At 31.8% G+C, this 10,883-nt stretch overlaps 1 pseudogene; it reads right to left on the reverse strand.

The window, feature by feature from the left end:
• Nucleotides 1–4,515: 4,515 nt before the first annotated feature.
• Nucleotides 4,516–6,061, reverse strand: LOC148621495 (uncharacterized; annotated as a pseudogene).
• Nucleotides 6,062–10,883: the final 4,822 nt, after the last annotated feature.

Consider the following 10,883-nt stretch of genomic DNA (forward strand, 5'->3'; position numbering starts at 1 on the left):
AATATCTACAACAGAATGGATGCGTGTTACCTTCGATACGGAATGGTTACCATGACATTCTACACAAAGTTTCTCCTCGCACTCTGGGCACCATTTCACTGTTTGGTTAGATTTGTGTCTTGCTTCACATATATCACAAAGGAAACCATATGGTTTCTTTTTCGTTAACATTTACATTAGTTTTTCATTTAAGACATGGACAATTTTAATTTCTTAGGAGGGGTTTGGATTTTATAGTCTAAAGCAATACATAAATTAACTTTACTGTTATTTATCTGAAAGTTATGCTGCTGAACAGGACTTTGATTGAATACAGATTATTAACTTAACATGCCGATAATTAATAAATAAATGAAGGGACAACTGTATTGCAATGACCTTTTTATCTTGGTGTGCCTGGTATTATTTTTTTACCTCCTATTTCACTCGTAATATATAAAATGTTATAAACCGATAAGTAAACTATAACAAAAAGAAATTATACTGGCTTGGACTTATCAACTAATATATACTGACAGTTAAACAGTTCATGATATAAAATATACCATTTCAAAAACAACAACAATAATATAATAATGAAAGTTGTTATCAGGTCCTTTCCAACACATGAGAACGGGCGGTGACAAGTTCAGCGACATTTGTCACTGGTTCCACATCAGAAACATAGGCTTTTCAGCGACAAAAACGTATAAATTCAGCGATTTTTTTATTTGATATATTCAGCGACATCTACCAGAGATTTTTATTGGAAAAATACAATGTATATGTAATACCCCTTCCATTAGCCAGTGCCCCCTGCACTCCACGAGGAGGTTGAAGTAGGATTTGAGCAGGATAAATTATGTTTAAAAGTTAAATCCACTAAAACCAGTATATTATTTAATATTCACTAAAACACGATAAATCGCACTTAAATCAAGCACTGTATAATCTTGTGAGGTTTTTGTGTAAGGGTTTCTTCCTCTTATAGGTCTGTCTTATCATGTATCTCTGTGTCTCTTTCCCTCATTTTAGTCTAATCGTTTGAGTGTCTTTAAAAAAATCATTGCTCAAATGATCAAATGACCCAATAACTACATGTACGAATAAATTTATTTAAGATCAATACAATTATTGTGTATTAAAACTATTTTAATATCCAATAATAGACTTATCTATTTCATAATTTTTATTTTATTTAATTCATTCAATTTTTATTTTAATTCTCATCAACCAACACCAGAATTTTAATTTTATCAACTAGTTCATTGATAATCGATGTCGCTGAATTTTTATGCGATATTTACTAATTCATATGATAGACGTCACTGAAATGATATACCTAATTCTCAAAAAAGGTCGCTAAAGTTATAGTCGCAAAATCGGTAAAGTCGCTGAATTTATACGCCCCCTTGAGAACGACATATGTGAAATGTAAATTAATAATTTATGTCAGTTTGATGTTTTGTAATTGATACAATACCAGGACACCATTCAAGTTTGTCATATGTTTTAGAGGGGTTAATTATTTTCATGTATCACCCTCTAGTGAAGGGCCTGTTGTACTAGTTTAATATAAATCAGTTAACTATTTGCTCTTCGTCCATTTCAACAAATGAAATATAATTGATAAACACCAGCAAACGTACAATGTTGTAACTACATATAATTGAAGACGATATCATGGATATTTTGATTTCATAAGATGGCAAAAGTATTATTGATATTTGCCGAAATATTGCAAATTATATTGTTAATTTAGATATTGATAAATGATTAAATTAATAATTCTAAAAACTTAGTTTGTTGTAAATATTGGCTTGTTGTTTATACCAAACGTCCTAATCTTAATGTCGGAAAAGGAATTTATTTAGGTATACTTGAAGAATTCTCCTGTTCAAAGTAAAAGAAATCTATCAAATCTATCGTTTTTTTGTCGCTGAAAAGCCTATGTTTCTGAAGTGGAACCAGTGACAAATGTCGCTGAATTTATCACCTCCCGTTCTCATGTGTTGGAAAGGACCTGATAAAAACTTTCATTATTATATTATTGTTGTTGTTTTTGAAATTGTATATTTTATATCATGAACTGTTTGACTGTCAGTATATATTAGTTGTCCAAGTCCAAGTCAGTATAATTTTTTTATTATAGTTTACTTATCGGTTTATAACATTTTATATATTACGAGTGAAATAGGAGGTAAAAAAATAATACCAGGCACACCAAGATAAAAAGGTCATTGCAATACAGTTGTCCCTTCCTTTATTTATTAATTATCGGCATATTAAGTTAATAATCTGCTATTCAATCAAAGTCCTGTTCAACAGCATAACTTTCAGATAAATAACAGTAAAGTTAATTTATGTATCGCTTTAGACTATTCAAAATGCTTCAAACGATAACAATTTCCATTTTCCAAATACAAATTATCCAATTAATTTTCCCTGAATTTATCATATACAAATAAAAAAATAAAATCCAAACTCCTCCTAAGAAATTAAAATTGTCCATGTCTTAAATGAAAAACTAATGTAAATGTTAACGAAAAAGAAACCATATGGTTTGTTTGTTTGTTTTTTTTTTAAATATCAGGTGAATTTCAAAAAAGTTTTTAACATAAGGTATTCATATGACACATTTTCGCAAGTTAAAAACCATGAAGTATTCTTAATAGACTAATTATGACTCAAATAATGTTCTCAATACAATTGACCAGTCATTGATCAAGAACATTGGACAAGGAGAGATTCCAAACTATATCCGGCAAATCTTTTGCACAAAAAATGCAAAATTCACAATTTCCAACATAATGGGTCCATCCACTGGATCTACATTGTACCAATGAACTAAAACGTCCTAATAAAATTATAATGTACAGTTTACGTTTTCGAGCGCAAACTCTCAACAATATTTTCGGCTAAAGGTATCTGATTTTTAAAAGGTTTATAACTGTGAGCTTTTCTACTTCAAAGGTGTAAAATAGATGATCTCAATATAGAATAATACAAAACTATACTTGACATTCTCAAATTGATAATTTACAATTGTTAACATTATACACAACTTATTAAACCAAAGTCTTGTACCAATGTATTACAGTTATGACACAAGAAAATAGGAAAGAGTAATCAAGAGAACCAAGATTCTAGCGGAAATCAAAAAATGTAATCCAGGGACAAAGACCAGACATATGCATGAAAAAACTGTCAAACACAACAAAGAACATTAAAGTAACTTAAATAATACATACAAAGTAACAAAAATAAATGACCAACTAGAACTCCACTGAAAACTGGGAGCGTGGACCAGTTGCACCAGTAAGGTAAGCGTCCATTGCTTTTCTAGAAACTCCCGCCGAATTGCTAATAAAGTCAGTCAAGTTTAGGATAGAAGAAAGAGGAAAGGAAAACTATGACACGTTGAACAAATCAGTTTTCGTGGTGTAGACGGATACATCGTAACGATCCACGAGTTCATGATGACGACCATAAAACGTCTGTAGTGATGACTTCAATCTTGTAGCAATATAACCCTGTTCCCGAAGTCTAATTGTAAGAAGTAGGACACATCAAATGTGCAAGAAATGATCCTATCCTAGCATAGTATGATGTTATATATACATTGTTCATTATTCACTCTAATTTACTGCTTTTTAACTTTTCTTGAATTCTACAAAAAAAAAAGACAGATTTTGTGGTAATTAAAGATATTTATTTCACTGACTTCTAGGAGCCAGTGTCGCACTGCGATAGTGTTAATAATTTACATATAATGTATTAGGTGATATATATTTCTACGGGTACTACTTGAGGAAGCAACATCATAACGTATTGAATTTTAAATGCGATATAAGCACTGAACCTTTTAGAAAACGACAACAGTGTTTTCTAACTTAGACCTGCATTTATTTAGGAAAGCATGGCTACCAGCATACTAACTGACCTTTGTGATATATGTGATATATGTACCCCTGGCGTGTTACATGCCGGGGTTGTCAGGCTATAATATGGAATACCTGACCGCAAACCGTAGTGGTGCACCGTGTTGGGAAAGATGCCTCGTTCCTCGCACGTTAAAGAACCCTGCAGTGGTATTCGATAGGAGTAGGAACCTTTGCGCGCTGTCACAGGGGGCTAAATTGCCCGACCCTACCCATCGCTCCCCTTTTTCTAGTGGCATTCAAAATTTGTCGACCCTATATTATCCTTGTGTCCCATTCCATTTTTCATTTCATCATCATTTCATGTTCATTTTATCATCCATTTCATGTTCATCGTCTGAATATAGCTGAAATATTGCTGCTCGGACGCTAATCCTCAACAATCAAGCAATCAACATTTCTATGTCATTAAATTATCCTCCCTAATTTCCATTTTCAATCATTTGAAAAATTGTAAAGTTTACTACATGTATTTGCTTTACAGACAGAGATCCCATACTTACAAAAGAAAGATATTTTTTTCTATTAGATAATAAAAGGTGTGCATTTATAATGTTTCACATAAGGTTTCCCTCTGAAATAACTTGACAATGTTTTAACAGTAACAGTTAAATAGAAATGCAGGGCCATTGTAGTTCCCAACCAACAACTGATTCTTTGTTCTGTCAAAATATAAGGCATAAGGATACTTGATTCCATCGTTCTGAGTGAGTAACGTTCTGTATCTCTCCCCATCTGGTGACAACATTACTATAATAAACGTTGGAGCTGTTACCCACTGTTATACCTACTGGAATAGATACACAGTACAGTAGAACCATCCTCTGTTTGTCGTATCCTGTACTAAAGTGGTGATGGTGCTGCTGATGAGAGTCACTGACAAGACACCTTTACCGGGAACAAAACAAATCAGGGACCCATTTTTATAATCCAGACCATGACACATCCCGGTGTTTATTGACTTCTCCACGGTGTTGGTTTTAATGTTGATTATCTGCACACCTTCATTTGTAGATACAGCTACAGTATTGTCATCTATAATCGTCACATCCCATGGACTTAATGAGATTGGTAGGTTTACCTCTCTCTCTCACCATTTTCTTTCCGTAGTATAATGTTATTTTGTTCACTTTCTACAAATACAATTCACGGATACTGACGCTGAAAACTGAGATATTTGGTCGATCTTTATATCGTCAATATTAACCTGTAAAGTAGATGACATAATCTGCACCTGCTTTCCCTTTCCGGAAATAAGGACGAATGGCATTGGTGTGCAATTCTCTGAAACTGACCCAAGTGAAGATATAATTTAGATAATTTCAGTGACGTTCTGGTTCTCTTCAAATTTTACCGTAAGTCGTCTAAAGGGACCTTTACTCACTGATTCCTGAAGGCTATCGGTTTCCTTGGTAACTTCGGTGTTTATGGCTTTGGAACCTATATATATCTGTAGATCGGATCCATACATTTTCACTTCACTGGTCTCGCTTATACACTTTTCAGTTTTCAATAACTTTTGTTCGAGCCCGGCTATTTCTGATTAAAGTTTCGATGTGTATTGGTAACTTTCATGTTCAACACTTCAACACTTCTACAGTTCTTTTTTTTTCAGTATCATTAAGATGATTGACGATTTTTTCTCTCAGCTACCTTACCTCTTTTTCTATACTTTTCCGCTGGTCATTTAACTCTTGTAGATTGATTCTGTGATCATTGACGATCTTTATAAGATTGGTTTTGAGATGCATAAGACTTTCCTCAATAGACTGGAGTAGATTGATGCTTTTGCTGTTTTAATAACTTCCTGTAGAACGAAGGTTGTACGTATACTGTGTGGTCCAGACCCTGAGATACATGCAGGACAGCACAGTTGATCATGTTGTTGACAAAGATTGGTATACTTTATGTCATGCTGGTCACAATAACTCCTGATGTCTGATGTTGAGCTGGGAAGATTTCTAAAAAATTCAATATCTACAACGGTATGATTTTGTGTTACCTTCGATGCGGAATGGTGACTGTGACATTCTTCACAAAGTTTCTCCTCGCACTCTGGGCACCATTTCACTACTTTGTTAGATTTGTGTTTTGCCTCACACACATATATCACAAAGGTCAGTATGTATACTGGTAGCCATGCTTTTCTAAAATAAATGCAGGTCTAGGTCAAGTCATACCCGTAGAAATTCTTTCATCTAATACTGTATATGTAAACTATTAACAATATTGCAGGGCCACACTGGTTCCTAGAGGTCAGTGAGATAAACATCATTACCACAAAATCTCTCTTTTTTACAGAATTCAGAAAACCTAAAAAAACAGTACATTAGAGTGAATAATGAACAATGTATCAACAAATATATAAAGCATTATACTTAGCAAGCGAATGGATCATTTCTTGGAGATTTGATGCGTCATTTTTTCTAGTGTGGTAACTGTAATGCATGGGAAGATGACTTTAGTTTAATAAGTTGTGTATAATGTTAACAATTGTGAATTATCATTATGAGAAAGTCAAGTATACTTTTGTATTATGCTATATTGAGACCATCAATTTTACACCTTAGAAGTAGACAAACTTCACAGTTATAAACTTTTTCAAAATCAAATACCATAGGCCGAAAATATTGTTTAGAGTGTACGCTCTAATACATGAACTGCACATTATATTTTTAATACGACAGTTTAGTTCATTGATAGATCCAGTGGATGATGGACCCGATATGTGGGAAATTGTTAATTTTGTACTTTTTTGTGCAAAAGATTTGCCAAAAATAGCTTGAAATCTCGTCTTGTCCAATGTTCTGGATTAACATATATGGTCAGTTGCATTAAAAACATTATTCGATTCATAATTAGTCCATTAAAAATACTTTATGGCTTTTAACTTGCGAAAATGTGTCATATGAATACCTTATGTTTAAAACTTTTAAATATTCACCTGATGTTTAAAAAAACCACCGAACCACATGGTTTCTTTTTCGTTTACATTAGTTTTCAATTTAAGACATTTTATTTCTTATTTTTCATATAATTCATTCTGGGAATATTAATTAGATATTTTTGGAAAATGTAAGGTGTTTACGTTTCTAGCATTTTAACCTTACAACAAACCATAGTGGTGCAACGCTTTAGAACAGTATTAGTGAAATGTAATCAAAGCTGTTCAAGACTTTACAAATAATCAACGGATAACACAATAACAAATATCTTTAAATGAATGTTTTGTCTAAAATAATTTACCAACCTTTGACAAAGGATGAGGCCTACTATAGTAGTCATGGGAAAGATTATCATTAATTCGAACAAAAACTCGGTAATAATGAAAGTTATATTGTAAATATTTAATTTTATGCATTAAGTTTGTAATTTAAAAGGTTCGAATTGAGAAACGAAGGTACCAAACCCCTCTGGAAGGCCACTCAGGAAAGAAAATAGAAAGAACAGAAACCAGTGTGTATTTATACATTCATTCTTCAGGAAAAAGGACTTTGATACTGGATATCTATGTCCATTTCGTAAAAAACTTTAAATAATCACGTTTAAAATCGCTTCAAAAATGACTTTTTCCAACTTTACCAGTAAATGTATCATGTGACCTAGCTACTTATCATATGATTAAACATCTGGCCACCCGTCCAATTACACAGTAACGGTGTCGAATACCAACATTTTATATGTTACCTATTCCTTGAATGCCAACAAAAATATGTTTATATTATAACAATAGGTGTTTTTATAACAATTAAAATGTTTTACAAGTATTTAATTGTTGAGATTAATATACCTTTTTTATATGGAAAACAGTAGATTTTTAAATATATGTAAGAATATAATAAAATTGAATTATTAAAATGTGTAAAAATATAATAAAATTTCAACATTTTTTTTACTTTTATTTAAATAAATGTATAAATCATATACCAAAATATTAAAGAAATTCAGAAATTCAATAAACATTATTCCAAACTCTGAACTTTATATTAATGATTTATTTCATTCTTAATCATTCTAACGTTTTAACTAATTAATATGAATACATTTATCTTCTACATTTTATGTCTCATGTGATATCAATTTATAGTAATAAGAGTATAGTCCTTAAACCACTTACAGCAAAAACGGATTTTCTACATTGTGTTCTTAAACTGAACAAAAACTTCATACTTAGTAACTATTCCAGTACTAGTATTCCTACATAACTTGAATGATCGATTGAAATATCGTAAAGTTATTGGACTACAAAAGTAATTCAAAAGTCTATTGTGCTATACATGTACATGTATGGTTTTATGAAGAAATGCATGAGTAGAAACAGCAAAAAAAAAAAAAAAAACAAAACTTATAAAAAAAAAAAAATAAGATTTTAACAACTAGAATAACTATCTGAAATATGAACTGGAATAAGTCACCTGTAATTTACCTATCTGTTAATTAGTATTAATGTTTTAATAAGCATGCACCTTTGTTGTGATGACCACTGACACCTATTCCATGAACGCCAACAAAATTTTACAGGTAAATTGTCGGTAGCTCAAAGGATGTTGGCATTCGAGGAATAAACCACTGTATCAAGTAGAGAAGATATATTAATTTAAGAGTTTTAATGCCAAAAAATGGTAATTTTTTATAAAATAAAGTGTGAAATAATCTATTCTTCGATCAGATGTCGATTTTGATATAATATATAGTCACCGCTGAGAACATGCATGCATGTACATTGTTCGTAAATGCACCAACTTTGAACCGCATCACTTGCATCCATAGTTGGTTTTAGTATCCGTAGAAATCTCCTTAGTTTTCTAATTTGATTTGTTATTTATTTTTGCGTGGACTGTAGTACAAAAATGAGAGGCTTTAAATAAGCTAGTAAAAGCATTAGGGATCGTCTATTGGATTTAATAAAGGGGGGTATGATTATATTTAAAATAAATGGGCATAATTGAAATTTTCAAGAAATAAAAAAGGTAGATTTTTTATTGTCCTAATATTTTTTGTTACTATCATTTTAATATTTTAATATTAAATAAGAAATTGCAAAAAAATAAAAAGCATGATAGAAAATTTTATCCTACCCCCAAAAAATCTAACGACAGCTCCCTTAGTGTATAGAAATAAGTAACCAGCTGTATAACGACAAATTTGTTTGTAACAACTGTTACACCGCTTTTTATTCCCTAATGCGATCCAACAAACTTAAGCGAAAATAAAACTTGTAACTCTCTCCTGTACCCCTTTTCACAAAAAAGAAATCGTAAGAGTAAATGTTGTGACGTCACAATACTTAACTTACAACTAATTTTACACTTACGATTTTTTGTGAAAAGGACTTCTGGACCTTATTTCGAATGTCGGAAAATCAATTCTTTTTTTTTTGTTTGCCTGGTAAAAAGGATCAAGGCTTTGGGTATTTGTCTAATGATATGAAATGAAAAGAACAGTCAAAAATATCTAACAATGTTTATTCAAGACTGCCTTCTCTATCCGGAAAAAAATATGTACAATGCACACATATCATAAATGTCCCTACGTTTATTTGAATTTGCAAAGTCTATATGCAAAATATATGTTAAATCTTACATATTTTTGTGCGTATAAAATCCTGTGGATCGAGTTTCTTGTATATATTGTGAAATTTCCAACATCTCGTTCGTATTCAGTTTCACATTTCTGAACATACGCCGAAAAATTTTAAACACTGACACGTAGTTACCAGATTAATTACTTTGCTGGGATGCACGGTTCATGAAGTGCATGAATGTACATGTAAATTTTCAATGGGTATGTGTCATAGCTGTGATCAATAGTCTACTTGTAGTTTAAGTATTTGTCATGATAGTTCTAATCTAGCATTGGTACCAAGCGGTCCTGTCGTGCTAATTGTTGTCAACAGGTTTTGCCGTCTTTTCGAATATTTTTATGCAATTTTTTACATGTAGATATTGTGTTTTGTTTTAACGAAACGTCATTTTCATGACATATTAAAGTGAGTTCTTTTGATCATAAAACTATACTACAATTTGTGACAATGTATTTTCATACACTTCAACATTAGTTTTGGATCCCTCAAAAAACTGTTATTTTGATCCTAAATTGAAGAGTGTCATTCCTGAGCTTCATGGCTTCCCTTTTTCTCCCCATCATCGTAATTGATGAATACCGAAAATTCCGAAAGCGGTAAGTTTCAAACTCCCACTTGGAGGCAGATAGTACACTGGGAGATTACGAAACGTGTGATGAAATATCAGGAGGCTCGAAGAATCGTTAACACCTATGTAGATGCATTTAATTCAAACGTTTCCACATTAATTTTCCATAAACAAGTGTGATTTGATTTTTTTTCTCATTTATATATTTTAAAACTTCGAAATAAAGGAATTGTTGATTTCTAATAAAAATTATTACAAGATTATCAACAATGATTTGTAAATGTTCGTGCTTATTGAGTTTTATCTATTTTCCAAGAAAAAAATATACACAGCAGGGATCTGTCTGTCTGTCTGTCTGTCTGTCTGTCTGTCTGTATGTCTATTCGTTGTTAAACACAACACAAGAAAATCCAGTGATCTTTAAGATGTAATAGTGCAATACTAACTTGTAGTTGAGGAGGCAACGGTAAAACATGGCTTTATAATTGCCTCATCTTAGTGGATTCCGTTTTCAGCAGAACATAATCTTGGTGACAACGAATTTTATAGAGGTGCGTTTTTAATTTTGTCGATAATGTTAAAAAACACTATTATTTGGAACGGGAGACCAAAATGATTTGTTGCTTAAAGATATTCCATGCGTAGAGGTAAAGATACAAAGCAAATATTTACAGGAATAAGTACGTGACTTTACTATTGCATGAATACCTAACGATTTTTTTTCTCACATTTACGTCCGGCTGTTTAGGGTAACTGTATATCATAATTCCTCCTCAATTTGAAGCTTCATTCTTAATTATGTGCAGTAATT

The sequence above is a fragment of the Perna viridis genome, chromosome 3 (genome assembly GCF_037379345.1).
Source record: "Perna viridis isolate PV_CMFRI_1.1 ecotype Kerala chromosome 3, ASM3737934v1, whole genome shotgun sequence".
In the NCBI taxonomy this organism is placed as follows: domain Eukaryota; kingdom Metazoa; phylum Mollusca; class Bivalvia; order Mytilida; family Mytilidae; genus Perna; species Perna viridis.